Raw genomic sequence first — 27,844 nt, forward strand, 5'->3', positions numbered from 1 at the left:
CTCATATCTATCTATTATCTATCTATCATCTAATATCTATCTATCTATCTATCTATCTATCTATCTATCTATCTATCTATCTATCTATCTATCTCATATCTATCTATCTATCTCATATCTATCTATCTATCTATCTATCTATCTATCTATCTATCTATCTATCTATCTATCTATCTATCTATCTATCTATCTATCTATCTATCTATCTATCTATCTATCCCTCTCTACAGTATATCTGTTGTCTGTCTGAAAAAGTATTCACACCCCTGAACTCTTCCACATTTTTTTTCACATGACACCCACAAATTAAATATATTTTATTGGGATTTTATGGACAAAAGTCCTACTTTGTGTGAAGGGAGAAGAAAATGATACAAAGTTTTCAAAATGTTTAAGAAATAAAAATCTGGAAAGTGTGGCGTGCCTTTGTGTTCAGCCCCTGAGGCAATACTTTGTAGGACCACCTTTTGCTGAAATGACAGATGTAGGTCTTTGGGGGTATGTCTCTACCAGCTAGAATCTGAGATTTCTGCCCATTCTTCTTTGCAGAAGAGCTCACGCTCAGTCAGATTGGATGGAGAGCGTCTGTGAACAGCACAGATTCTGAATGGGATTGAGGTCTGGACTGTGACTGGGCCAGTCTAACACATGAAGATGCTTTGATCTAAACCCTTCCATTGTAGCTCTGGCTGGATGTTTAGTGTCGTTGTCCTGCTGAAAGGCGAACCTCTGCCCCAGTCTCTACCAGGTTTTCCTCCAGGATTGCCTTGTATTTAGCTCCATCCATCTTCCCATCAACTCTGACCAGCTTCCCTGCCCCTGCCGAAGGAAAGCCTCCCCACAGCACGATGCTGCCACCACCATGTTTCACAGTGGGGATGGTGCGTTCATGGTGATGGGCAGTGTTCGTTTTCCACGACACAAAGCGTTTTGCATTTAGGCCAAAAAGACTTTGGTCTCATCTGACCAGAGAACCTTCTTCCACATATTTGCTGTGCCCTCTACATGGCTTGTGGCAAAGTACAAAGGATACTTATGTCTTGCTTTCAAAAATGACTTTCTTCTTTCCAATCTTCCATAAAGGCCAGATTTGTGGCATCCACGACTAATAGTTGTCCTGTGGATGGATTCCCCCACCTGAGCTGTGGATCTCTGCAGCTCCTTCAGAGTGACCTCTTGGCTGCTTCTCTAATTAGTGCTCTCCTTTCCAGGGCTGAAAGTTTAGGTGGACGGCCATGTCTTGGTAAGTTTGCAGTTGTGCCATACACCTTCCATTTTCGGATGATAGATTGAACACTGCTCCGTGAGATGTTCAGGGCTTTGGATATTTTTTTTAACAACCTAACCCTGCTTTACACTTCTCCACAACTTTATCCCTGACCTGTCTGGTGTGTTCCTTGGTTTTTATGATGCTGTTTGATCACTAATGTTCTCTAACAAACCTGTGCCCTTCACAGAACAGCTGTAGTTATACTGAGAATACATTACACACAGGTGGACTCTATTTACTGAGTTGGTGACTTCTGAAGGCAGTAGGTCACACTGGATTTTACTTAGTGGTATCAGAGTACAGGGGGCTGAATACAAATGCACGCTGCACTTTCCAGATTTATATTTATTAAAAACATTGAAACCCATGTATCATTTTCTTCTCACCTCACACATACTTGTGTTGGTCTATCACATAAAATCCCAATAAAAATACATTTAAGTTTGTATGTGTAACGTGAAACAAGTGTGGAAAAGTTCAAGGGGTATGAATACTTTTTCATGCACTGTATATATCTATTATCTAAAATCTATCTAACTATATAATATCTATCTAATATCTATATCTATCTATCTCTCTCTCTCATATCTATCCATCTCTCTCTCTCTTTCTCCTATCTATCTATCTATCTATCTATCTATCTATCTATCTATCTATCTATCTATCTATCTATCTATCTATTATCTCTCTCTTTCTTACATCTATCTAATATCTCTCTCTTTCTTACATCTATCTAATATCTCTCTCTCTCTCTCTCTCTCTCTTTCTTCTATCTATCTATCTATCTATCTATCTATCTATCTATCTATCTATCTATCTATCTATCTAAATCAAATCAAATCAACTTTATTGTCAGGACTAAATACATTTTAGCATTGCCAAAGCAAGTGGAAAATAATTGGGTAGGGTTGGGGGATGGGGACATATCCAGGGTGGGGGTATAGGAGTCCATGGTATATCAGGCTCCTCTCAGTCTATGGCAGGCAGTAATATATTGTGCTGCTGTGGCTGCTGTGTTCTCCACTTCCCCCAGCAGTATGGAGAGTCTCTCTTCCTCCTCTATAGAGGTGAAGTCTGGGCAGAGATCAGACAGTCTCCTGAAGTCAGTCTCCCTCATTGATGAGTATTTGGGGCACCGCAGCAGGAAATGAGCCTCATCCTCCACGGCCTCCTGGCTTTTTTACTCTTTATCACTGAAATCCTCTCTGTTATCTCCTGCAGCGTGTTCGATGTGTCTAATGGGTTTTGGAAATCTTAGATTTTTTTTTTTTTCTTCCATATCCTTCAGTTTTTTCGTGATTTATTTTTGTTCTGGGCTTTGGTCCTCCCTCGAGATGGCTTTGTAAGGATCATTGAAGTACTGGAGCCAGATGTTGCTGTTTTGGATGTGGAGGTTGGTGTTCTTGCTGGCTTTGTCCATGTGCTTCCATTGTCCCAGAAGGAGTTGTCCTGGAGAGCATCTTGGAGTTGGAGGAGCTTGGTTGAGATTTTGCCTTGCTTTTTCTTTCTGAGGATATTTTTCTATTGCCGTTGTAGGCTTCCCTCAGACTGGTGTTGTTTGGATCTTGGTGTTTCCTATTTGAGGCCATTCTTAGCGCCTTCCTTATATCTTTACACTCCCGGTCGAGCCAATTGTTGGGTTGTTTCTTTTTTGGCCTTTTGTTGCATCTTTTGAGGTCAGACATTTCCGCCATGGTGTAAAGTATATTATTAAAGTCCCTTACCGCGATATTTACTCCTTCTGAGTTCAGCTCATACACTGTACTATGGAAGTTATGGAGCATCTCCTGGATCTCTGCGTTGTTTATGGTCTCCATATACTTTGGGGCTGACATCTTGGACCATTTAAAAGATGGAGGTAGGCTAAAGAGGCCGGTCTGCTGTGATGTTTGTGCCGGTGGTTTACTTGTGGATTTAACGTATAGGAGCAGTTGGTTGTGGTCTGACAGGTGTGTCTGTGGGGTGACTATGAAGCCAACATTTTTGGGGTCCATATCTGTGATGGCATAGTCTACCACACTGTTGCCTACATGGAAGTTTAGGGTATAGCTACCAATAGAGTCTCCTTTGGTGTGGCCATTGAGGATATGAAGTCCGAGGCTTTGACATAAGTTCAGCAATGTTCTGCCACTTTTATTTACTGTGCTGTCATAGGTGTTCCTCTCTGTGTGCACAGTCAGTGTCTGCTCCGAATATATAGACATTTCCTTCAGTTGTCAGGTAGTCTCTCTCCCTCCCTGTTCTTGCATTGAGGTCTCCAAAGATGAGAACTTTGCCCAGGGCCTGGAAATGGGCGGCTTCCATCTGTAGGATCTCAAAGCTTTCGGGATTGAAGTATGGAGACTCTGGTGGAGCTATGTATGCTGCACAGAGGTAGACGTCAGCCGGAGAGGGCTATCCTTACCCAAATGTGGCTGTCTCCTCTCTTTACTGGACTGATCTGCTCATGGAGCTCCTCTTTATACCAGACTAATATTCCTCCCGAGCTCCGGCCCTGCTTGACGCCTTGTTTTTCAAAGCAGGGACAGAGATCTCCCTCTATCCGTGGGCACCAGGGATTTATTCTCTGTCTTAGTCCATGTTTCTAGGAGGATCTGTATGTCAATGTTTTTTAGTCTTTGGGTAAAGTCCAGATCGTGCGTCTTACATCCGAAGGCTGAGGCGTTCAGGCCCTGAATGTTCCAGCTGCTGACAATAAGAGATGTCCTTGTTTGTCCGTATACCTTGTAATGAGCTGCCCTGTGTAGGACAAGCTGGATTATAGACTGGTGTTGTAGCAGTTTGGTCCATATCTATCTATCTATCTATCTATCTATTATCTATTATCTATCTATCTATCATCTATCTATTATCTTCTATCTATCTCATATCTATCATCTATGTATTATCTCTCTCTCTCTCTCTCTCTCTCTCATATCTGTCTCTCTCGCTCATATCTCTCTCTCATATCTGTCTCTCTCTCTTTCATATCTCTCTCTCTCTCTCTCTCTCTCATATCTCTCTCTCATATCTGTCTCTATCTCTCTCTCATATCTGTCTCTATCTCTCTCTCTCTCATATCTCTCTCTCTCTCTCTCTCTCTCTCTCATATCTGTCTTTATCTCTCTCTCATATCTGTCTCTATCTCTCTCTCTCTCATATCTCTTTCTCATATCTCTCTCTCTCTCTCTCTCTCTCTCATATCTGTCTCTCTCTCTCATATCTATCTCTCTCTCATATCTATCTCTCTCTCATATCTATCTCTCTCTCATATCTCTGTCTCTCTCATATCTGTCTCTCTCATATCTGTCTCTCTCATATCTGTCTCTCTCATATCTATCTATCTCATATCTCTCTCTCTCTCTTATATCTCTCTCTCTCATATCTCTCTCTATCTCTCTCTCTCTCTCTCTCTCTCTCATATCTGTCTCTCTCTCTCTCATATCTATCTCTCTCTCATATCTCTGTCTCTCTCATATCTCTGTCTCTCTCATATCTGTCTCTCTCATATCTGTCTCTCTCATATCTCTCTCTCTCTCTCATATCTATCTCTCTCTCATATCTATCTCTCTCTCATATCTATCTCTCTCTCATATCTATCTCTCTCTCATATCTATCTCTCTCATATCTATCTATCTCATATCTGTCTCTCTCTCATATCTCTCTCTCATCTCTCTCTCTCATATCTGTCTCTATCTCTCTCTCATATCTGTATCTCTCTCTCTCTCTCATATCTCTCTCTCTCTCATATCTATCTCTCTCATATCTATCTCTCTCTCTCTCTCTATCTCATATCTGTCTCTCTCGGACAGTCCAGTGTCTCCTGTCCCTGTGGGAAATCAGGGATAAAACGTGTTATTTCAGTGGGAAGTTGTGAAATACCGCGGTGAGTGTCTAGAAGTGTCGGTGTGCTCCCAGTGCTGCCGGGCTGTGTCCGCGTCTTCTGGGTTGTGACGGCTCCTTTTCTCTTGTTCTGGGGCCTGAAAGGGTCAAGTACGTAATCGGGAGCAGCTCTGGCGACCGCCACCAGAATGTGAGAGCTTCCATCCAGCCGTCAGCAGAGGGCACATAATACTCCCATAATCTCTGCTTGATGTCATTGACTGGAAACTGTCTCATTTTTATCCAGTGGCCAAAACTTTCCTACAGATATGACACTTCTCACAGCTGGGGGTTTGTTACAATTGTATCCAATTTAGACAGTCTTCTGGGAGCTGAACATCACTTCTGTTCTGCCACAATGTATCAAAGCAGCTAAAATGTTACTGTGTGGACTCCCAGCCTAGATTGGATACAGTTGTAACAAACCCTCAGCTGTGAAAAGTTTTGACCATGTTAATAAATCTGGTGCAGGTCACGTCCGTTGTACTACTGAGTAATAGAAGCTATTGGGAATCCCGCTCGCTCTGGTTCCCTCTGCCACGCATTACACTCCATCTTCCGTACAGCCCCATTGCCCCCCTCCAAGTCGAGCAGAACGCGGTCCGGCAGAGCGCTTTGGCTCTGGGGCTGGCACTCCGCTCACGGCCCGGGAGCTGTTTGGTTTGGCAGCGCTTTTCCTCCTGAACGGTTTTCTCACATAGAAAGTCATTTGTGCGGCCGCTGCTCGTGAAAGGGAAGATTGTCACCTCCTCCTCATCGCCTGGTGGCACCCGAGGAACGACGCCCCCGCCTCCAGTGCCCCGGGCCGGAGAGATGAAGAGAACTGCCGCATAACTGTCCACAGCTCTCTTCCTGCTCCCGGCGCGGGGCGCACGGTTGTTGGTGTTGGCCGGCTGCGCTCTTTCATGGTGCCAGCGCCCGCAGGCGTTCTGTGCGCTCGTAAAGTAGTAGATCCTCAACTTCTGTTTCCATCCTTCCTCCTACTGCGCTGCCCTTAATGTGTGCGTGCATGTAATATGTATGTATGTGCGGGTAGTATGTGTGCATGTAATATGTATGTATGTGCGGGTAGTATGTGTGCATGTAATATGTATGTATGTGCGGGTAGTATGTGTGCATGTAATATGTATGTATGTGCGGGTAGTATGTGTGCATGTAATATGTATGTGCGGGTAGTATGTGTGCATGTAATATGTATGTATGTGCGGGTAGTATGTGTGCATGTAATATGTATGTATGTGCGGGTAGTATGTGTGCATGTAATATGTATGTATGTGCGGGTAGTATGTGTGCATGAAATATATATCTGTATGTGCGGGTAGTATGTGTGCATGAAATATATATCTGTATGTGCGGGTAGTATGTGTGCATGTAATATGTATGTATGTGCGGGTAGTATGTGTGCATGTAATATGTATGTATGTGCGGGTAGTATGTGTGCATGAAATATATATCTGTATGTGCGGGTAGTATGTGTGCATGAAATATATATCTGTGTGTGCGTGTAGTATGTGTGCATGAAATATATATCTGATATCTGTGTGTGCATGTAATATGTATGTGCGTGTAGTATGTGTGCATGTAATATGTATGTATGTGCGGGTAGTATGTGTGCATGAAATATATATCTGATATCTGTGTGTGCATGTAATATGTATGTGCGTGTAGTGTGTGTGCATGTAATATGTATGTATGTGCGGGTAGTGTGGGTGCATGTAATATGTATGTGCGGGTAGTGTGTGTGCATGTAATATGTATGTGCGTGTAGTGTGTGTGCATGTAATATGTATGTGCGTGTAGTGTGTGTGCATGTAATATGTATGTGCGTGTAGTGTGTGTGCATGTAATATGTATGTATGTGCGTGTAGTGTGTGCATGTAATATGTATGTATGTGCGGGTAGTGTGTGTGCATGTAATATATATCTGTGTGTGCATGTAGTATGTGTGTGTATGTGTCTAATTTGTGTATGTGTAATATATATGTATATGCATGTCATGTGTGTGTGTACATATATATTTGTGCATGTGATGTGTGTGTGTAATTTGTCTGTACATGTGATGTGTGCGGTGAGGTGGCCTGGCTCTGATAAGCCGCTTGCTCTGTATAGCAGATCTTGAGCTGCACACAGAGGCAGAACTGGAAGTCTGATGTAGTAGAGTTGAAAGGCTGGTGTAGCAGAACTGATGTAGCAGAGTTACTGGAGGCTGGTGTAGAAGAGTGGACACAGTAAAGTACAGGAGACAGTGCACTAGCATAACTGATGTAGCAGAGCAAAGGACACAGGTGTAGTAGAGCTGATGTACCAGAGTACTGGACACCTGTGTGGTGATGTAGCTGAGTACAGGAGTCTAGTGTAGCAGAGTACTGAAGACTGGTATAGCAGAGCTGATGCAGTGGAGGTGAAATGAGTGCAAAAAAAGCACTGGGTGACCCATGTTGTGGGTTGCCAGTAACCAGCCTAAATGATCGGGCAGCACCTTGCTGCCTGGATCGGGTTTATAAAACCCAAGGGGATGATGCCATCACTGTGTGCTGGTTCACAACCCAACAGAGACAGAGCTGTAGTGGACACGTCTCCAAGTCGCCTATATATAGCTTTATCCGCTCCTGGGAAAGCTGGGTGACCAAGACTGTTGCTTTTCTCCCAGACAGGCCGCCATGTATCTCTTTCCGTGTTAGTGTCCCTAGCCGTGCAGTCACTGACAGATCAGATTAGGGGGGGGGATTCAGGGGTCTGGAAAAGCTGAGTGACGGCTGCAGTCTATAGGTCACCTCCAGCATCTTCCGCGCTGCTGCAGAATTCAGGACGGGATCGTGAGACAAGACGAGATGAGTAAAGTTCCTGCTCGCAGCCAAGTGTGAATTGGCATGAAAAGGAGGAGGACGAGTTACTGCATACCGCGTCTGGAATCTGCGGAACATCTTCAGTCGCTTTGTAAATCATTCTCTTTACTTCTCCTTTACCCGCACTCACTTGTAAGACGTCTTCTTCTCCAGTCAGGTCAGGAGCTGGCCTCCAGTTAAAGGGAAGCACTCCACTGACAGCTTGTATGGGGCTCATGCACACGACCGTATGTATTTTGCGGTCTGCAAGAAAAAAATCCGTGGGCATTCTGTATTTTGCGCAACGGAACGGCCGGCCCCTAATAGAACAGTCCTATCCTTGTCCGTAATGCGGACAATAATAGGACATGTTCTATCTTTTTGTGGAACGGAAAAAACGGAATGCACACGGAGTAACTTCCGTTTTTTTTTGTTTTTTTTTGCGGACCCATTGAAATTAAATTCCACAAACAAAAAAAGAACAGACACTGAAAGAAAATACGTTTGTGTGCATGAGCCATAAGGCGCATGCACAGTATAGCAGGGTGTAGCTGCTTTGCCTGAGGCAAGGTGTGCGCAGTGAGGCATGGTGTAATTGCTTAGTCTAGGGCACATGCGCAGTGACCCAGGGTGTACTTGTCCGGTCTAAGGCACATGCGCAGTGACCCAGGGTGTACTTGTCCGGTCTAAGGCACATGCGCAGTGACCCAGGGTGTGCTTGCCTTGGCTTTTGCCTTGTTCTGTAAACCAGACAAGTACACCCTGCTTCACTGCGCATGCTCCGATAAAAAAAAAAAAGAGGGATGTCAATCAGGACCGATGAGGCAGGATTTGCGCGTGGCAGACATGACTGCTGTTTCTCAATGTCTCCGCCTCCTTGGCTCATTTGCATGTGCCACGAGCAGTGATGTCTACTATGGTTTCTTGGTGAAATGAGGCCATAGAGGACACCATCAGGCAGTGGTGGTATGGGGCGAAGGGAAATAGCCAGCTGACGGGTCACATGACTGTCAGCAGGGCGGAGCTAAACCGCTGTCTGTTTCTAAGGGCAACCAGCAAACTTTTTCGGTTCTCTTTGGATGTGACTGGAGAAGAGCATGATAAATTGCTTAAAATCTGTGGAAGATGAAGAAAGGGAAGGATTGACAGAGTTTCTAAACTTTTTATGCAGAAAAGAAGCGATGAGAGGTTTGGGAGCTTCACGTGGGAGTAACTGAGGGTCATAGTCATGTCAGAAGATACATGACTATATACCATATATATACCGGCCGACACTGCAGCTCTAGAGTCTGGCTCGGTGTCACAGGCCGGTCAGTGTCCTCCGTACCGGCCCTTTAAATAGGACTGTGGAGAGCCTGGCTGTTTATTGCAGACTCGTGTCCAGAGCTGGGCAGGAAGCTTTCATTAGTTTTTTTTTTTTATGTTTGGCAACCGACAATGGAATTTTACTTTTTATTTTATTTTTTATTGCTTTCATTTTCATTTGGTTTTTGCTGCTGTGTTGCAATCAGATGGTCGTCCTCCGGAGTTCACCGAGTGTAGATGTGATGATAGTGGGGACGTCCCGTGAGGACAATCCAGGCCTCGTCAGTGTTTGCTCTTCTGTATGGCAGGACCCATTGAAGGGGATGTAGCAGAGTTAGATTTGACTCTTTGGGGGGGGGGGGGGGGCTTTAGACATGGTTGCCTGCCGCCTCATCCTGCTCACTCTCCTTCTTGTCCCTAGCCCCCCTCTGCCTTATCGCTGTGTTGCCCCTGCCCCCCACCATGTCCCAGTCCCTGGCACACCTCGTCCCCATCTTGCCTCCCAAACCTGCCGACCTCATCCTGGCCCCTGCCCCTGCTCTTCACATCCTAGTCCCTGGCCCCCGGTCCCTGGCTGCCTACCACGTCCCCGGCTCTGGTCCTTGCTGCTTTGTCCCAGGCTGTAGCCCCTTTCCCCATTCTTATATTCGTTGCACCTGAGAGTCCAAGTCCTAAGAGGAAGAAGCTGGTTCTTCACCTGAGTGACCGGTCTCTGGTTTTCTTGAACACATGACCATTGTGCTGTAATTATACTCACAGCCATTATTCAATATTGAAACTTGTTAACATCAAACGGTGGAAGAACAATGCTTTTCTTTGCTCCAGGTCAATGTGCCGCCCCTCCCCCCGAATCCTTCTAGATTATTTGGCTCCTGAAAGATCTGTAAACCACATTTCAGACTGGCATCAGTGGGACTGCCTGTTAGGAGGTTTTCATAAAAATCTGGCTTCTTCTCATTCGTAATTCTCAGTTCAAGCACAATGGGGCACATAGCATTCATGTTTTCTTTGGCAATGTTGAAATTGTTTTTTAATTATACTTTTGTTGTTGACATCATCAGTAATAATGTGATAACTCATTAATGTAATGCACTGTGAAAATAACTACTATAATACTGCTCCTGTGTACAAGAAAATAACTACTATAATACTGCATCCAATGTACAAGAATATAACTACTATAATACTGCTCCTATGTACAAGAATATAACTACTATAATACTGCTCCTATGTACAGGAATATAACTACTATAATACTGCTCCTATGTATAAGAATATAACTACTATAATACTGCTCCTATATACAAGAATATAACTACTATAATACTGCTCCTATGTACAAGAATATAACTACTATAATACTGCTCCTATGTATAAGAATATAACTACTATAATACTACTCCTATGTACAAGAATATAACTACTATAATACTGCTCCTATGTATAAGAATATAACTACTATAATACTGCTCCTATATACAAGAATATAACTACTATAATACTGCTCCTATGTACAAGAATATAACTACTATAATACTGCTCCAATGTACAAGAATATAACTACTATAATACTGCTCCTATGTACAAGAATATAACTACTATAATACTGATCCTATGTACAAGAATATACCTACTATAATACTGCTCCTATGTGCAAGAATATAACTACTATAATACTGCTCCTGTGTACAAGAATATAACTACTATAATACTGCTCCTGTGTACAAGAAAATAACTACTATAATACTGCTCCTATGTACAAGAATATAACTACTATAATACTGCTCCTATGTACAGGAATATAACTACTATAATACTGCTCATATGTACAAGAATATAACTACTATAATACTGCTCCAATGTACAAGAATATAACTACTATAATACTGCTCCTATGTACAAGAATATAACTACTATAATACTGATCCTATGTACAAGAATATACCTACTATAATACTGCTCCTATGTGCAAGAATATAACTACTATAATACTGCTCCTGTGTACAAGAAAATAACTACTATAATACTGCTCCTATGTACAAGAATATAACTACTATAATACTGCTCCTATGTACAAGAATATAACTACTATAATACTGCCTCCTATGTACAAGAATATAACTACTATAATACTGCCTCCTATGTGCTAGAATATAACTACTATAATACTGCTCCTATATACAAGAATATAACTACTATAATACTGCCTCCTAGGTACAAGAATATAACTACTATAATTCTGCCTCCAATGTACAAGAATATAACTACTATAATACTGCCTCCTATATACAAGAATATAACTACTATAATACTGCTCCTGTGTACAAGAAAATAACTACTATAATACTGCTCCTATGTACAAGAATATAACTACTATAATACTGCCCCTATGTGCAAGAATATAACTACTATAATACTGCTCCTATGTACAAGAATATAACTACTATAATACTGCTCCTATGTACAAGAATATAACTACTATAATACTGCCTCCTATATACAAGAATATAACTACTATAATACTGCCTCCTATGTACAAGAATATAACTACTATAATACTGCTCCTATGTACAAGAATATAACTACTGTAATACTGCTCCTATGTACAATAGTATAACTACTATAATACTGCCTCCTATGTACAAGAATATAACTACTATAATACTGCCTCCTATGTACAAGAATATAACTACTATAATACTGCTCCTATCTACAAGAATATAACTACTATAATACTGCTCCTATGTACAAGAATATAACTACTATAATACTGCTCCTATGTACAAGAATATATCTACTATAATACTGCCTCCTATGTACAAGAATATAACTACTATAATACTGCTCCTATGTACAAGAATATAACTACTATAATACTGCTCCTATGTACAAGAATATAACTACTATAATACTGCTCCTATGTACAAGAATATAACTACTATAATACTGCCTCCTATGTACAAGAATATAACTACTATAATACTGCCTCCTATGTAAAGAATATAACTACTATAATACTGCTCCTATATACAAGAATATAACTACTATAATACTGCCTCCTATGTACAAGAATATAACTACTATAATACTGCCTCTTATGTACAAGAATATAACTGCTATAATACTGCTCCTTTATACAAGAATATAACTACTATAATACTGCCTCTTATGTACAAGAATATAACTACTATAATACTGCCTCCTATGTAAAGAATATAACTACTATAATACTGCTCCTATATACAAGAATATAACTACTATAATACTGCCTCTTATGTACAAGAATATAACTGCTATAAGGGTACTTTCACACTTGCGGCAGAGGATTCCAGCAGGCAGCTCCGCCGTCGCAACTGCAAGCCGGTTCCGGCAATCCAGACGCAAACTAATGGCATTTGAAATACCGGATCCTTCTCTCCGGTGTCATCTGGAAAATCGGATCCGGTATAAATTTCTTTAGAATTTTCAAAGGTCTGTGCATGCGCAGACCGGAAAGCCGGATCCGTTTTGCCGGAACACTTAATGCCGGATCCGGCACTAATACACTTCAATGTAAATTAATCCAGATCCGGCATTCTGGCAAGTGTTCCGTATTTTTGGCCGGAGGGAAAACTGCAGCATGCTGCGGTATTTTCTCCATCCAAAAAACGTAAGAGGGACTGAACTGAAGACATCCTGATGCATCCTGAACAGAGCATTAGGATAAAACTGAATGCATTCAGAATGCATTAGGATAAAACTAATGAGTTTTTTTTCCGGTATAGAGCCCCTAGGACGGAACTCCATACCGGAAAAAAAACAAAAACCGCTTGTGTGAAAGTACCCTAATATTGCTCCTATGTACAAGAATATAAATTCTATTTAAGAAATGTGTAGTGTTTATTTTGGCCATACGGCATTGCCTTTACTGTGAAATAAGTGATAGCCGATTCCCGGAGTTAGGCAGTTACGTCTTGGAGTGGTTAGACAATAGTTGGACTTGTTTGGTGAGACGACTGTTGAGCTCCTATCTCAGCCTTGAGAGTTATCCCATTAGAAGCTGCGGTGACCCAGACCGTTTGTTCGTTCACATTCCCCTTTATCAACAGCCTTGAAAACCCTAATTGGCCGCCGTTTCCTGGATGTTCTCCTGTCTGTTCTCAGCACGGCTGCACAACCACCTTTTGCATAGGAAGGTCAGTTGGGAGCAGCCCCCGCTCCTCTGGGTCCGTGTTTGCGTCATACCCCACCGGTCTAGTCTTGTGGGAGCTGCCATTGATAGGCAACAGTCATTTGACATGATATCCTCTGTACAGGAAAAAGTAACCCTGGCGATATTTCTAGGTGACCCCCACTCATCACACGCTTTAGGTGCAGGATGGACAACCTTGTAGGACACTGATGATGATATATTCATTTCATATTTATGGTTGGATCACACACTGCATTGTTAGAAGCCACCATTTCCAAAACATCTAGATCAACTGTAGGATTGGTGTGCGAGGGGTATTGTATTCTGTAGCGTTTCATTTGGGGGTATTGTAGGTGCTGATTACCCAGTCTTGACCTTGTGGTCTCGTGGGAACATTGGCGGTCTCGTGGGAACATGGTAATGTATAGCGCTTTGGCTGGGTCTTCATAGTCCTTGGTAAATCAGTGTTAACTCTTTCATCTTTATTGGTTGAATAATGGCCTTGTAATGTTTAGTGTGCCAGTGCCGGTGGCAGCTTGGTAGTCATTCATTGGTCAGTGTTGACCTTGGTGGTTTAGTAGGAACTTTTATCGATAGTGATCCAATGTGGAAGGGGCTTTGAAGTCATTGGTCATTGAATATTATGCTTGCCTCCCTTGACGGTACATTTTGTGAACTTGTAATCGATAGTATTACGTTGTTGGTGTGTCCCTGGGGGCTGAGTCGTATCCCGTGTGTTCTTAGATGGTCAGCCATGGGTCTTGTACCTTTAGTGTTCCACTTGGCGTCTGGGGCCTTGTAGATTGTAGTCATTCAGTATGAGTTTTGTGTTTTCCCAGGTATTCCATTGCTAATCTTGCAATATGCGTTCTACTGTGGGGCTGGAGCCTTGTACTGGTGGTTCATAATGAGCCTTGTAATCCCTGGTCGTCTAGTGAGGACCAGTTTTCAGTTGTGCGCTGGGGAATAGAAATTCTGTGGGTTCAGTATAGGTCTTTTAATCCTTGGTGGTCCAGTGGGTCCTTGTTTTCCCAGGTACTTCAGTGGTAGCAATGCACTCTGTATTATTCCATTAGGGGGCTGGGTCTTTGTTAATTTTAGTGGTTCAGTATGAACTTTATAATTCCAGTTGGTCCAGTGAGGGTCCTGTAATTTGCAGTTTTTACTTGGGAAGGGGGCCTCTCCAGAGTAGTGATCCAGTTGATGATGGGCCTTGTAGTCCCTGGTGCTCCAGTGGTAGGCTTTCAATCTGTATTTTTTGGGGGAGCTGGGGCTTTGTTGGTTCTGTACAAACTATGTAATCCCAGGTGGTCTTGTGAGGTAGTCTGTGGTGTTCCAGTTGGGAGCCAGGCATGGCTAGATTCTTTTGGTCTACTTGAGGTGGGCTTGTGGTTGCTGGTCTTGTAAACAGTAGTTATTTATTTGAGGGGGGACCTTATAGTCCCTTCTGGTGGTTCATAGGTGATTTTCATGGTTAAGTAAGGTCCTTTGAATTCCTTGAGGTCCATTGGAGGTCTGCTTATCCCTTGTGTGCTAGAAGTGCAGCCAAATAATTTTTCATTCTAAGCCATATAAATATTACTGTACAGTAATTGTCCTTGAAGGACAGTTGGGTGACTAGATAGTACCCTATGTGTTGTATAGGGGATTGGATGATGAACTCCCTGGTGTCATATGAAGTTCTGGTCCCTATACCAATTTTTTTTTTTTTACTAATTAAGTTAGATTACCACGGAAAGCCCCAGTCACGACGTAAGGTACATGAATCATACTCCCTTGAGAAGTTTTGCTGGATCATACTCCAGAACTTCCCACCCAAGGACAGCTGCATAAAACCTCATGGAATAAGTCAAGGTCATGCGTAATCTTCTTTCATTCCAAGTGAGAGGTTCCTCCCAAGGGTTCTTAGATGTCTTTCTGTGTAATTGTTGGTACAATATAAAATGAAACTTGTATATCTTGAAGAGTGCCAGTCACCTGGGCTAGTATAGAATTGGTCATTCCATTAGGGACCAGTAACAATTTTGATGAAGGTAAAGTTGACTATGAGGGTTTGTCCTGTAGACCGATTGTGATTGATGACTAGAGGTGCAATTTGGACACGTAGCGGCAGCTATGTTCACTCTTTCAATCGGGAGGTAGGTTCACGGTTCTTTGTGGCCATACAAATTGGGTACTGGTACTGAATCCTATGTATGGCCATTAGATGAAAGTGTGGAGCAGATACCCTACTCACAATTCCAGATCCTTCACAGTTCTGTGGGGGTCAATGTTTGAGCAGTCTCATGATTTCCCAGGAGGACCTAAAGGTTAAACCTGACTGATAAATAGGTTTAACATGGCCAGACAGGTGCTCTCTGCAGCAAGGGCTTTGCTAACTCTTTCCTGCTCAGCCACTGGTCTATGAATCTTTGTGAGCTTACATATTTGGCCCCAGTTACAAATCAAGTCTGGGGTTCTCTAATGAGAATGTGGAGGGGATGACTAATTTTAAATTCCAATCAGCTCCCATGGCTTTGAGGGGTTTAATGTTTGAGGAGTCTCAAGGTTCCCCTATAGAGCACAGGTGGATCTCTAGTTTATAACTTACTGTTAAAGAAGACTGCTTGACATGGCCGGACTGGTGCACATTACAGCAATGGCTTCACTAAGGCTGGGTTCAGACCTGAGCGTTTTACAGCGCGTTCCTACGCGCTGTAAAACGCTCAACAGGCAAAACCAATGTTTCCCTATGGGCATGGTTCTCACCTGAGCGTTTTACAGCGCGTTCCTACGCGCTGTAAAACGCTCAACAGGCAAAAACCAATGTTTCCCAATGGGCATGGTTCTCACCTGAGCGTTTTACAGCGCGTACGAACGCGATGTAAAACGCCCTATGCCTCAAGAAGTACAGGAGCTTCTTTGGGGCGTATTGTCACTCGTTCCCAACCATAGACTTCAGCGGGAATGCACCTAAATGGGCGTTTGCTTGTTTCCGCCCATTAAAAACGCCCGATAAAAACGCCTGTAAAAAGCGCATATCGAATACGCTCAGGTCTGAACCCAGCCTTACTCTTTCCTCTTTTGCCTGGTTTCCTGTCTGCAGTAAGATCACTTTTTTCCCCCAGCCATTGGTCTATGGGTCCTTGTGACCATATAGTTCCAAACCTAGTTCATGATCCTTCAATGTTCGCATGGAGCATCTTTACAATCATCTATCAGCAACCTTGGCTGTAAGTGCTTTAATATTTAAGGGGTCTCAAGACATTTCCATACAGGATAGGTGGACCTCTAGTTTATACATAAGACATTCCCATACAGGACAGGTGGACCTCTAGTTTATACATGGCTGGTAAGTGAGGCCTCCAGACCTGGGCAGAAAGGTGCTCTCTGTTTCTTTCCACCTCTGCCTGGTGTCTGTAGGTCTTTGTGGCCATTATTTGGCTCAAGTTCCAAATCCAATCTGTTGGCCTTAGTTGAGAGTGTGGAGCAAATTACTTGTTTATAAATCCAGTCAGTTTACAGGGCTGAGAGGTTTAATGGTTGAGGAGTCTCAAGATTCCCCAGTAGAGTACAGGTGGACCTCTAGTTTATATCCAACCTGGCAGGACAGGTGCTCTCTGTAGCAGAGGTTTTGCTTAAAAGGGTCTTTTTGAGATTTTTATACTGATGACCCATCCTCAGGTCATCAGTATGAAAATCTCGGAAAACCTCTTTAAATCTTTCTTCCTCTACCTGGTTTTCTGTTTGTAGTAATATTACTTTTTATTTACCATCGGTCTGTAGGTCTTTTGTGACCATCATTTTGTTGACCATAGTTTAGTTATAAATCTAGTCTGAGGACTTCTGAGGAACTCCTCACAGAGGGCAGATGGTCCTCCTCTTCACTGGTAAATGAGGCCTCCTGATCTGGGTGGACATGTGCTCTCTGCATCAAGGGCTTTGTTTCTTTCCACCTCTGCCTGGTATTCTATCTGCAGTAATATCACTTTTTTTCTTCAGTCATCAGTCCGTGGGTCTTTGTGATCATCATTTGGCCCTACTTCCAAATCCAGTCTGTGGCCCTTAGATGAAAGTGTGGCGCAAATGACTTGTTTACAGTTCCAGTCTGCTCCCGATGCTCCAGGGGTTAGTGGTTGAGGAATTTTAAGGCCTCCCCATAGGGGACAGGTGGACATCCTGCTTTGGTAATTGAGGCTCCCTGACCTGGCCAGACAGGTGCTCTCTGCAGTATGGGATTTGTCTAGCCCTTTCCTCCTCTGCTTGGTGTCCTCCTTGCAATAATCTCACATTGTCCTTGGCAAGCCATGACTCTGTTCTTCTAAAATTCCCTCTCCTCATGGCTGTCGGGCTGCACAGTCAAATGCCTATCTTCTATATCGGGGATGCCTAACCGGTGGCCTGCCAGCTGTTGCAAAACTACAATTCCCAGCATGCCTGCACAGCCTACAGCTATTAGGGCATGCTGGGAGTTGTAGTTTTGCAACAGCTGGAGGGCCCTGTTCTATATCCTCCTTCTTCTCCTCTCGCTTTCTAAAACTCAACATGGATAAAACAGAATTTATCATCCTTCCCCCATCTTGCTCCTTCCCCCCCCAACAGACCTATCCATCACGATCAATGGCTGCACACTCTCCCCGGTCAACCAAGTCCGCTGCCTTGGAGTGACCTTTGATTCTGCCCTCTCCTTCCGACCGCACATCCAAGCCCTTTCCACCACCTGCCGCCTCAAACTCAAAAATACCTCTCGCATCCGCGCATTCCTCAACCAGGAGTCTACAACAATGTTTGTACATCATCATCTCCCTCCTAGACTACTGCAACATTCTTCTCTGTGGCCTTCCATCTGGCACTCTCACACCCCTCCAATTTATCCTTAACTCTGTTGCCCGTCTAATCCACCTCCCCCCCCCCCCCCCGTTACTCCTCTGCCTAGTGCCATGGAATGAATAGCGCTTTAATAATAATGTTGGAATTTGACTGATGGAATTTGGGTTGCACGCTGGGTCTGAGAACCTGTCCTGACCTAATTTCTTCACAGCTGACCTCTGTGCACAATCCTTTGTGATGCAAACCTCTGCACTCCAGACTGATACATTTTTTACCTGCACTGATGCATTGTAAGGGTCCATTCACACATCCGTGTGTGTTTTGCGGATCCGCAAAACACGGACAGCGGCAATGTGCGTTCCGCATTTTGCGGACCGCACATCGCCGGCAGGAAGAGAATATGCCTATTCTTGTCCTCTATTGCGGACAAGAATAGGACATGTTCTATTTTTTTCAGGATCGGAATTGCGGACCCGGAAGTGCGGGTCTGCAATTCCGGATCGGGGCCGCACGTCGTGCGGCCCCATAGAGATGTATGGGTCCGCAATTCCGTTCCGCAAAATGCGGAATGGAATTGCGGATGTGTGAATGGAGCCTAACAGACTATGAGGACCGGAGAGAGATTGTGGGTAGTATCGACTTCCTGGATGGGCTCAAGAATGTTCTTGTTCACAGCAAGCAGAGATGTTGAAAATGGTGATTTTACATCTGAGTGGCTGAATTTTTGCTGACGTGCAAGAATGCACCCTAAGGTGAAGTTCCCCTTTAGGTTATGGTGTGTACAGCACTGGATAGAGTAGGAGACCCTCTTGCATGGCTGCCCGCCCTCTCTTGGTTGTATGACTCGCTGCTTTCCCCTCTTCCTCCCGATTCGTTCTGTGACTCAGAGATTTTCAGACATCTGCAGATTTGATCCAGAGGAGTAATCCTGGGGCCGGGAGGTTCATTACTTTCCCTGTCCCACCGCTCCCGAGCCAGGGCTGTGACTCACTGGCTCCATCATGCCCCCCCCGGAGGATGCGGCCATCCAAGTCCTCCATCTTCCCCCCTCATTCTTTAGGTGTGGTGGGGAATGTTTTGATTGCTGTTTGCATCAACACAACTCGTTTTGGTCAAGGGTCTGGGCGAGCCGCCCACGTGGTTGTCACGGCGCGGGGTGATTTCTTCCATTTGCATCAAGATGCGCAGTCATCAGAAATCCAGTGGTTAATGTGTACACGCCCTGCCGCCGTAAATTATAACCATATTACAGGTCACTGAGACCGTAGACAGGTACAAGGCTGCAGATTACAGGACTCGGCTTGGGTGTGCAGAACCTCATAATACCTCAGCTGCTGCAGAACCTCATAATACACACCTCAGCTGCTACAGAACCTCATAATACACACCTCAGCTGCTACAGAACCTCATAATACCTCAGCTGCTACAGAACCTCATAATACACACCTCAGCTGCTGCAGAGCATCATAATACACACCTCAGCTGCTGCAGAACCTCATACCTCAGCTGCTAGAGAACCTTATAATACACACCTCAGCTGCTGCAGAACCTCATGATACACACCTCAGCTGCTGCAGAACCTCATAATACCTCAGCTGCTGCAGAACCTCATAATACCTCAGCTGCTACAGAACCTCATAATACACACCTCAGCTGCTGCAGAACCTCATAATACACACCTCAGCTGCTGCAGAACCTCCTACCTCAGCTTCTAGAGAACCTTATAATACACACCTCAGCTGCTGCAGAACCTTGTAATACACTCCTCAGCTGCTGGAGAACCTTATAATACACTCCTCAGCTGCTGGAGAACCTTATAATACACTCCTCAGCTGCTGGAGAACCTCATAATACATACCTCAGCTGCTGGAGAACCTTATAACACACACATCAGATGCTGGAGAACCTCATAATACACACCTCAGCTGCTGCAGAACCTTGTAATACACACCTCAGCTGCTGGAGAACCTTGTAATAAACACCTCAGCTGCTGCAGAACCTCATAATACATACCTCAGCTGCTGGAGAACCTTATAACACACACCTCAGATGCTGGAGAACCTCATAATACACACCTCAGCTGCTGCAGAACCTTGTAATACACACCTCAGCTGCTGGAGAACCTTGTAATAAACACCTCAGCTGCTGCAGAACCTCATAATACATACCTCAGCTGCTGGAGAACCTTATAACACACACCTCAGATGCTGGAGAACCTCATAATACACACCTCAGCTGCTGGGGAACCTTATAATACACTCCTCAGCTTCTGCAGAACCTCATAATACATACCTCAGCTGCTGAAGAACCTTATAACACACACCTCAGATGCTGGAGAACCTCATAATACACACCTCAGCTGCTGCAGAACCTTGTAATACACACCTCAGCTGCTGGAGAACCTTATAATACACACCTCAGCTGCTGCAGAACCTCATAATACACACCTGAGCTGCTGCAGAACCTCATAATACACACCTCAGCTGCTGCAGAACCTCATAATGCACACCTCAGCTGCTGCAGAACCTCATAATACACACCTCAGCTGCTGGAGAACCTCATAATACACACCTCAGCTGCTGGAGAACCTCATAATGCACACCTCAGCTGCTGGAGAACCTCATAATGCACACCTCAGCTGCTGCAGAACCTCATAGTACACACCTCGGCTGATCACTCAGCTTTAGGCCCCCTGCACACGAACGTGTGCTTCCCGTTGCCGTATTGCGGACCCGCAATACACAGGTGCCGTTCCGTGGGCATTCCGCATCACTGATGCGGACCCATTCACTTGAATGGGTCCGCAAATCCGGAGATGCGGAATGGTACGGAACGGAAGCACGGAACGGAACCCTACGGAAGCACTACGGAGTGCTTCCGTGGGGTTTCGTCCCGTACTTCCGTTCCGCAAAAAGATAGAACATGTCAAGTGAATGGGTCAGCGATCCGCTGTGGCTGCCCCATGGACTGTGTTCGTGCATTGCGGCCCGCAGCACGACCACGGGGCGCACACGTTCGTGTGCAGGGGGCCTTACTAGAGTCCTGAATGGCAGATCTTCATAGTAGAAGAGCAGGGCGTTGAACACTTCCTGAGGATTCCTCCCGCAGGAGTCTGGGAAGGCTGGGTTATTGTCTGCCCCGATACAGTAATGGCGGCCATATGGTTTCCACCCAGCTTTCCCTACCATTGAGCAGTCACTATCGGTAACAGTGGGAATCTTGCACAGATGAAATGTCATCTGCTGGATTTGCGGCAGCGCCGAGCAGTCACTTAACCTTTCACCTTGTGGTTTGTGATGTCATCGGATGGTCCGTGTACCCCCCTCCCCCATATCAGCTGCTCTTCCCGCTCTGCTCGTGCAGATTGTTTTTTTTGTTGTTTTTTTTGCTGAGGAAGTTTGGTGAAAGTGAAGTGGTTGTGAAAGTTTACAAGTCAGCTGTGACCGGAGGAGTAACAGAGGACGTCCGGATCCAGACCGCGACTCCTGTCCTCCACGTCAAACCTGCCTAACCTAGTCTGCCCGTAGTACTTTGCGTCCAATCTCTATAGAACCAGCGCCATATTAATTAGGGTTTGGGGTGAATAAAGCTTCAGGTTTTAATGTCTTACCATTTTCAAGATTTCTGCTTGCTGTCAGTGAATGGTAACATCCTCGTTCACATCTTCGTTGGAGGCTCAGCTCAGCGGATCGGGGCGGAATCGGGTTAAGCGCTGCGTCTCAGTTTAAGGCTACGTCTACACGACGACATTTGTCGTCGCACGACAGGGCACAACTACACTGCAACTAATGTCGCGCGACAATTTTTATAATGGCAGTCTATGGTGTCGCACTGCAACATGCAACATGCTGCGACTGCGACGCAACAGTCGCAGAAAATCCATTCGAGATGGATTTTTCTGCGACTGTTGCGTCGCAGCATGTTGCAGTGCGACACCATAAAAATTGTCGCAACAAAATGTCGCGCGACAAATGTTGTCGTGTAGACGTAGCCTAAAGTCTAAACCGACACCACGGTGCAGATGTGATCAGAGCTTTCTGCACGTGACAGCTGAGGGTTTGCTACAGTTGTATCCAGTTGAGGCAATCCTTTGCGAGCGAAACAGTTTGGATATAGTTTACCTGCGCCGATACATTGTAACAAACTGTCAGGACAGATGTGTGCCGCTTGATGCTCTTGGGAGAGGATCGTCTGAACTGAGCAGAGTTGTGACATGCCCTCAGCTGTGAAATATTAAGACTTGTTCAGATATTCTGAATGTGAATGAATCCGTTCACGGACAGCAAGCAGAGATTTTGCAAACGCATGGGGCCCTGTATTATCAGTTATGGTTACATGCATGAGGCCTTGGGTTGGATCTGTTGATGGGCTGTTCAGGATACAAAAGAATCCGGCATGCAACACTGTACCCCGCCCAGTGGAGTTCCCCTTTAAATGTGCATGTCATTCTAAAATTGATGCGCTGTCTCTTTAAGAGAAGCAGCACTGCTAGTTTACCAGCCTGCAGTAAACCTGCACAAGGTCGCATGGAAGTCAGGGCACAAGGCGGCACCACAACCACTTCCTCAAATCACCGCTGTCACTTCTGCATTTTCATGCTTCTTATCTATGAGATTCACCTCTGTGCTGCGATCCAGCGTGGGGGGAACGCCCCCCCGAACATGTGTAATAACACCTGTGGTGCCAGGGCTGGGTATTATAATGTTACAATGACTGCGATAAGCGTCACGTGGAGCTGCTGCTCACAGCTGATTTTACAGCTGGCCACTGTAAAATGTAATCATTCACCCGGTTATCGTCCGCAGATAAGGTAGTAACTCTGCTGTCAGTGGATTTACAGCTTTATTACAGCCGTACCTGCCTCTGTTCAGGTCCTGTTGGTCAGAGGTGCTGTGTACATTAGTAGGATTTTCCCACGTACTGTGTTGGCATCCAGCGCCAAATATATTGCCATAGGTGCCAGTGTGAAAAAAAAAGGTATACATACAGAATAAGGTCTCTTCATAGAAAAGCATAAAAAAGAATAGAAACCTAACCTTATAAAATAACCTGGTTAAAATACAGAAACAAAATAGGTAATAGTAATATATTGCTATAGCATATTAATATAACATAGATAATATAATAATAATACAACATTGCTATAACATAGGTGAAATAATAACATACGGTAGGTAATATAACCCCTTAAGGACGAGGTCCGTACATGTCCAGGGTTTAAAGATGGCTCCTGCTCAGAAGCTGACCGGGCGCCCAGGCCACCAGGTGCTTTCCAGACACCTGGAGGCATTGTCTGTGATCGGCGACAACACTCAGATGCCATATGTAATATATAACATAGGTAATATAATAATGTGTGTAGTATAAATAATAATAAAACAACTAATATAGTGTGTATATATAGCATACATTATATTGTGTAGCATAGGTAATAAAATATTACAACTATCGTATAATAATACTAGCACAATGACCCGGCTTCGCACGGGTATATTTCATCTATTTCATTTAATGTTTGTGTGTATCATTAAAAGATATCGACCGTATCCTCCATAACAGTAACTTCTACAGCACCCCGCCCCTTTAACAGTGAACTCCACAGTCCCCCATCCCTTAGCACTGACCCCCCCACAGTGCCCCGCCACTTTAAAATGGGACTCCGCAGCAGCCCATCCCCTTAACTTTGACCTTTACAGCAGCACGCCCCTTTAACAGTGAGTTTCATAGCACCCTACCCCCTTGACAGTGACCTCCACAGTACCCACCCATCTCACAGTGACCTCCACAGTGCCCGCCCCTTTAACAGTGATCACCACAGTGCCCGCCCCTTTTGTGTCACGCAAATTTTGTCTCAACAACTTTCATAATGAGAGGCTGTGGAGTTTCACTGCTACATGCTTCGACACAACAGTCACAAATAATCCATCCAAAATGGATGCATGTAGCAGTGTAATTGTGCCCTATGCGTCGTGCGACTTATTGTCGTCCTGTAGCCCTAGCCTAAAGCTGACCTACAGCAGTGAAGAAAAATGGCTGGGTTGTTATGGAAACCTGGAGTAAAACTGTGTGTATGTCAGTTGGGATTTGAAGAGAAAGACTTGCAGGCTTGTATTGGCTAATGCAGGTAATTTTTTGGGAATATCTCAGAAACGGTACTTCCTAGAGAGCTGAGACCCCGGTCTAAAACCTTCCCGGACACCTGATGTACTTGTGTGCCAAATTTGGTGAAGATCGGTTCAGTCGTTTGGTCGCGCATAAAGAACAGACAGACAGACGTCCAGACAGAAACATTTTTATATATAAGAGATAACATATGTTATATTACCTACATTATATATTACCTAAGTAATATAGTAATATAATAATATAACATAGGTAATATAAGTAATATACCTGTATTTTTCGGACTATAAGACGCAAAAGTGGCAACGTGTCTTATAGTCTGAATGCTAATGACAGCTTCCATTACGGAAGTGGTCATCAGCATGCAGGAGGCATGAGAAGCAGGGAAGGAAGCGCTGCGATGGCTGTACTCTCCCTCCATCGTCTTCTTCCCTCTCTGCACTCTGTCCTGACTGCGTACAGCATTAGGACGTAGGCACGTACTATAACCTGTGTGATGTCAGGTCATAGTGCAGCACTGGCAAGAATAAGACCAGGGGGCGGTGATTGAGTCACAGCGCCGTCCGGAGCAGGAGAGGTAAGTTTATTTTAATGTCTGATGGAGGGGTCCAGTCTGAGGCTGATGGAGCTTAGGGGTCTGATCTGAGGTCTTCCTCCTTAAAATCCTGGGTGCGTCTTATAGTCAGAAAAATATGGTAATATATAACATAGGTAAGATATAATGTAGGCACTATAACATAGATAATATACTGTAGTAATCTATATCTCTTATATATATAAAAATGAGTTTCTGTCTGTCTGTTCTTTATGCCCACAGGTACATCAGGTGTCCGGGAAAGTTTTAGGGTCCATTCACACGTCCGCGGATCCACAATACACCCGGCCGGCACCCCCATAGAACTGCCTATTCTTGTCCGCAATTGTGGACAAGAATAGGACATGTTCTATTTTTTTCCGGAGCCGCGGATCGGAAGATGCTGTCCGCATCTATTCCTGCCCCTTCTTCTAGTCTTATATATATATATATATTACACAGTACAGACCAAAAGTTTGGACACACCTTCTCATTCAAAGAGTTTTCTTTATGTTCATGACTATGAAAATTGTGGATTCACACTGAAGGCATCAAAACTATGAATTAACACGTGGAATTATATACATAACAAACAAGTGTGAAACAACTGAAAATATGTCATATTGTAGGTTCTTCAAAGTAGCCACCTTTTGCTTTGATTACTGCTTTGCACACTCTTGGCATTCTCTTGATGAGCTTCAAGAGGTAGTCCCCTGAAATGGTTTTCACTTCACAGGTGTGCCCTGTCAGGTTTAATAAGTGGGATTTCTTGCCTTATAAATGGGGTTGGGACCATCAGTTGCGTTGAGGAGAAGTCAGGTGGATACACAGCTGATAGTCCTACTGAATAGACTGTTAGAATTTGTATTATGGCAAGAAAAAAGCAGCTAAGTAAAGAAAAACGAGTGGCAATCATTACTTTAAGAAATGAAGGTCAGTCAGTCAGCCGAAAAATTGGGAAAACTTTGAAAGTAAGGGCTATTTGACCATGAAGGAGAGTGATGGGGTGCTTCGCCAGATGACCTGGCCTCCACAGTCACCGGACCTGAACCCAATCGAGATGGTTTGGGGTGAGCTGGACCGCAGAGTGAAGGCAAAAGGGCCAACAAGTGCTAAGCATCTCTGGGAACTCCTTCAAGACTGTTGGAAGACCATTTCAGGGGACTACCTCTTGAAGCTCATCAAGAGAATGCCAAGAGTGTGCAAAGCAGTAATCAAAGCAAAAGAAGAACCTAGAATATGACATATTTTCAGTTGTATCACACTTGTTTGTTATGTATATAATTCCACATGTGTTAATTCATAGTTTTGATGCCTTCATAGTCATGAAAATAAAGAAAACTCTTTGAATGAGAAGGTGTGTCCAAACCTTTGGTCTGTACTGTGTATATATATATATATATATAAGAATGAGTTTCAGTCTGTCCCAACGTCTGTCTGTCTGTTCTTTATGCGCGACCAAACGATTGAACTGATCTTCACCAAATTTGGCACACAGGTACATCAGGTGTCCAGGAAGGTTTAAGGCTTGACAATATGTCTCACAACACATGTTGCACTGCCACACCTTAGCCTATCATTATAAAAATTGTTGTGCGTCAAAATGTTGTGTAGCCCTAGCCTTAAAGGGGCAGGCACTGTGTAGGTCACTGTAAAAGGGGCGTTCACTGTGGATGTTACTGTTAAGGGGCAGGCCACTGTGGAGGTCACTGTTATGGGGGATACTGTCGATATCTTAATGACACACACAAACCTTAAATTAAGTAGATTAAATATACACGTGCGAAGCCGTCCTTCTGCTAGTGTGTGTATGTATATGTGTGTATATATATATATATATATATATATATATATATATATATATATATAGCAAACAAAAAATTACACAGCAGCACTAGTCCAATAGCATGGGTGCCAAATCCTCCCAGCCGCAGGCTCAACGGCTAACAGATAGATATACGTTCAAAAGATGAGGCAGCACTCTAGAAGTAAAGTGAAAAAATAATGGATCCTTTATTGACCCCTCTGCAACTTTTCAACCGCTCAATGCAGTCTTTATCAATTTTTTCACTTTACTTCTGGAGTGCTGCCTCATCTTTTGAACGTATATATGTGTGTTTGCAAGTATGTTCCGCGATCACTCAAAAACGCAACTATCGATTTCAACGAAACTTGGTATACACATCCCTTGCTACCTGGAAAGAAATCTTGTGGGGGTTATACGCCCCTACACAGCAGCTGCATGGAGTTTGTACGCTCCAACTGTTTTTGCTACACACATATTGCTCTGCAACTCCAAACTCATCGATCAATTTCTACTAAACTTGGTACACATATCACTTACTATCTGGAAAAGAATACTGTGGCGGTAACATGCCAGTACACAATGAGTTTCTGTCTGTCCCTACGTCTGTCTGTCTGTTCTTTATGCGCTACCAAACGACTGGACCGATCTTCGCCAAATTTGGAACACAGGTACTTCGGGAGTCCGGGAAGGTTTTAGACCGGGTCTCAGCTCTCTAGGACGTACCATTCCTGCGATATTCCCAAAAAATTACCTACATTAGCCAATACAAGCCTGCAAGTCTTTCTCTTCATATCCCAACTGCCATACACACACGATCACATGTCCCTTATCAGCCAATAGAAGCTCGCAGGCCCTTAGGCCTCTTTCACACGGGCGTTGCGGGAACACCCGCGATTTTTCCGTGCGAGTGCAAAACATTGTAATACGTTTTGCACTCGCGTGAGAAAAATCACGTATGTTTGGTACCCAAACCCCGAACTTCTTCACAGAAGTTTGGGCTTGGGTTAGGTGTTGTGTAGATGTTATTATTTTCCCTTATAACATGGTTATAAGGGAAAATAATAGCATTCTGAATACAGAATGCTTAGTAGGTGATCAA

At 44.0% G+C, this 27,844-nt stretch overlaps 1 protein-coding gene across 1 annotated transcript in view; it reads left to right on the forward strand.

The window, feature by feature from the left end:
- B3GNTL1 (UDP-GlcNAc:betaGal beta-1,3-N-acetylglucosaminyltransferase like 1) overlaps positions 1-27,844 on the forward strand; it is a 192,121-nt gene that overhangs the window by 14,704 nt on the left and 149,573 nt on the right.

The sequence above is a fragment of the Bufo bufo genome, chromosome 6 (assembly GCF_905171765.1).
Source record: "Bufo bufo chromosome 6, aBufBuf1.1, whole genome shotgun sequence".
NCBI classification, from domain to species: Eukaryota; Metazoa; Chordata; class Amphibia; order Anura; family Bufonidae; genus Bufo; species Bufo bufo.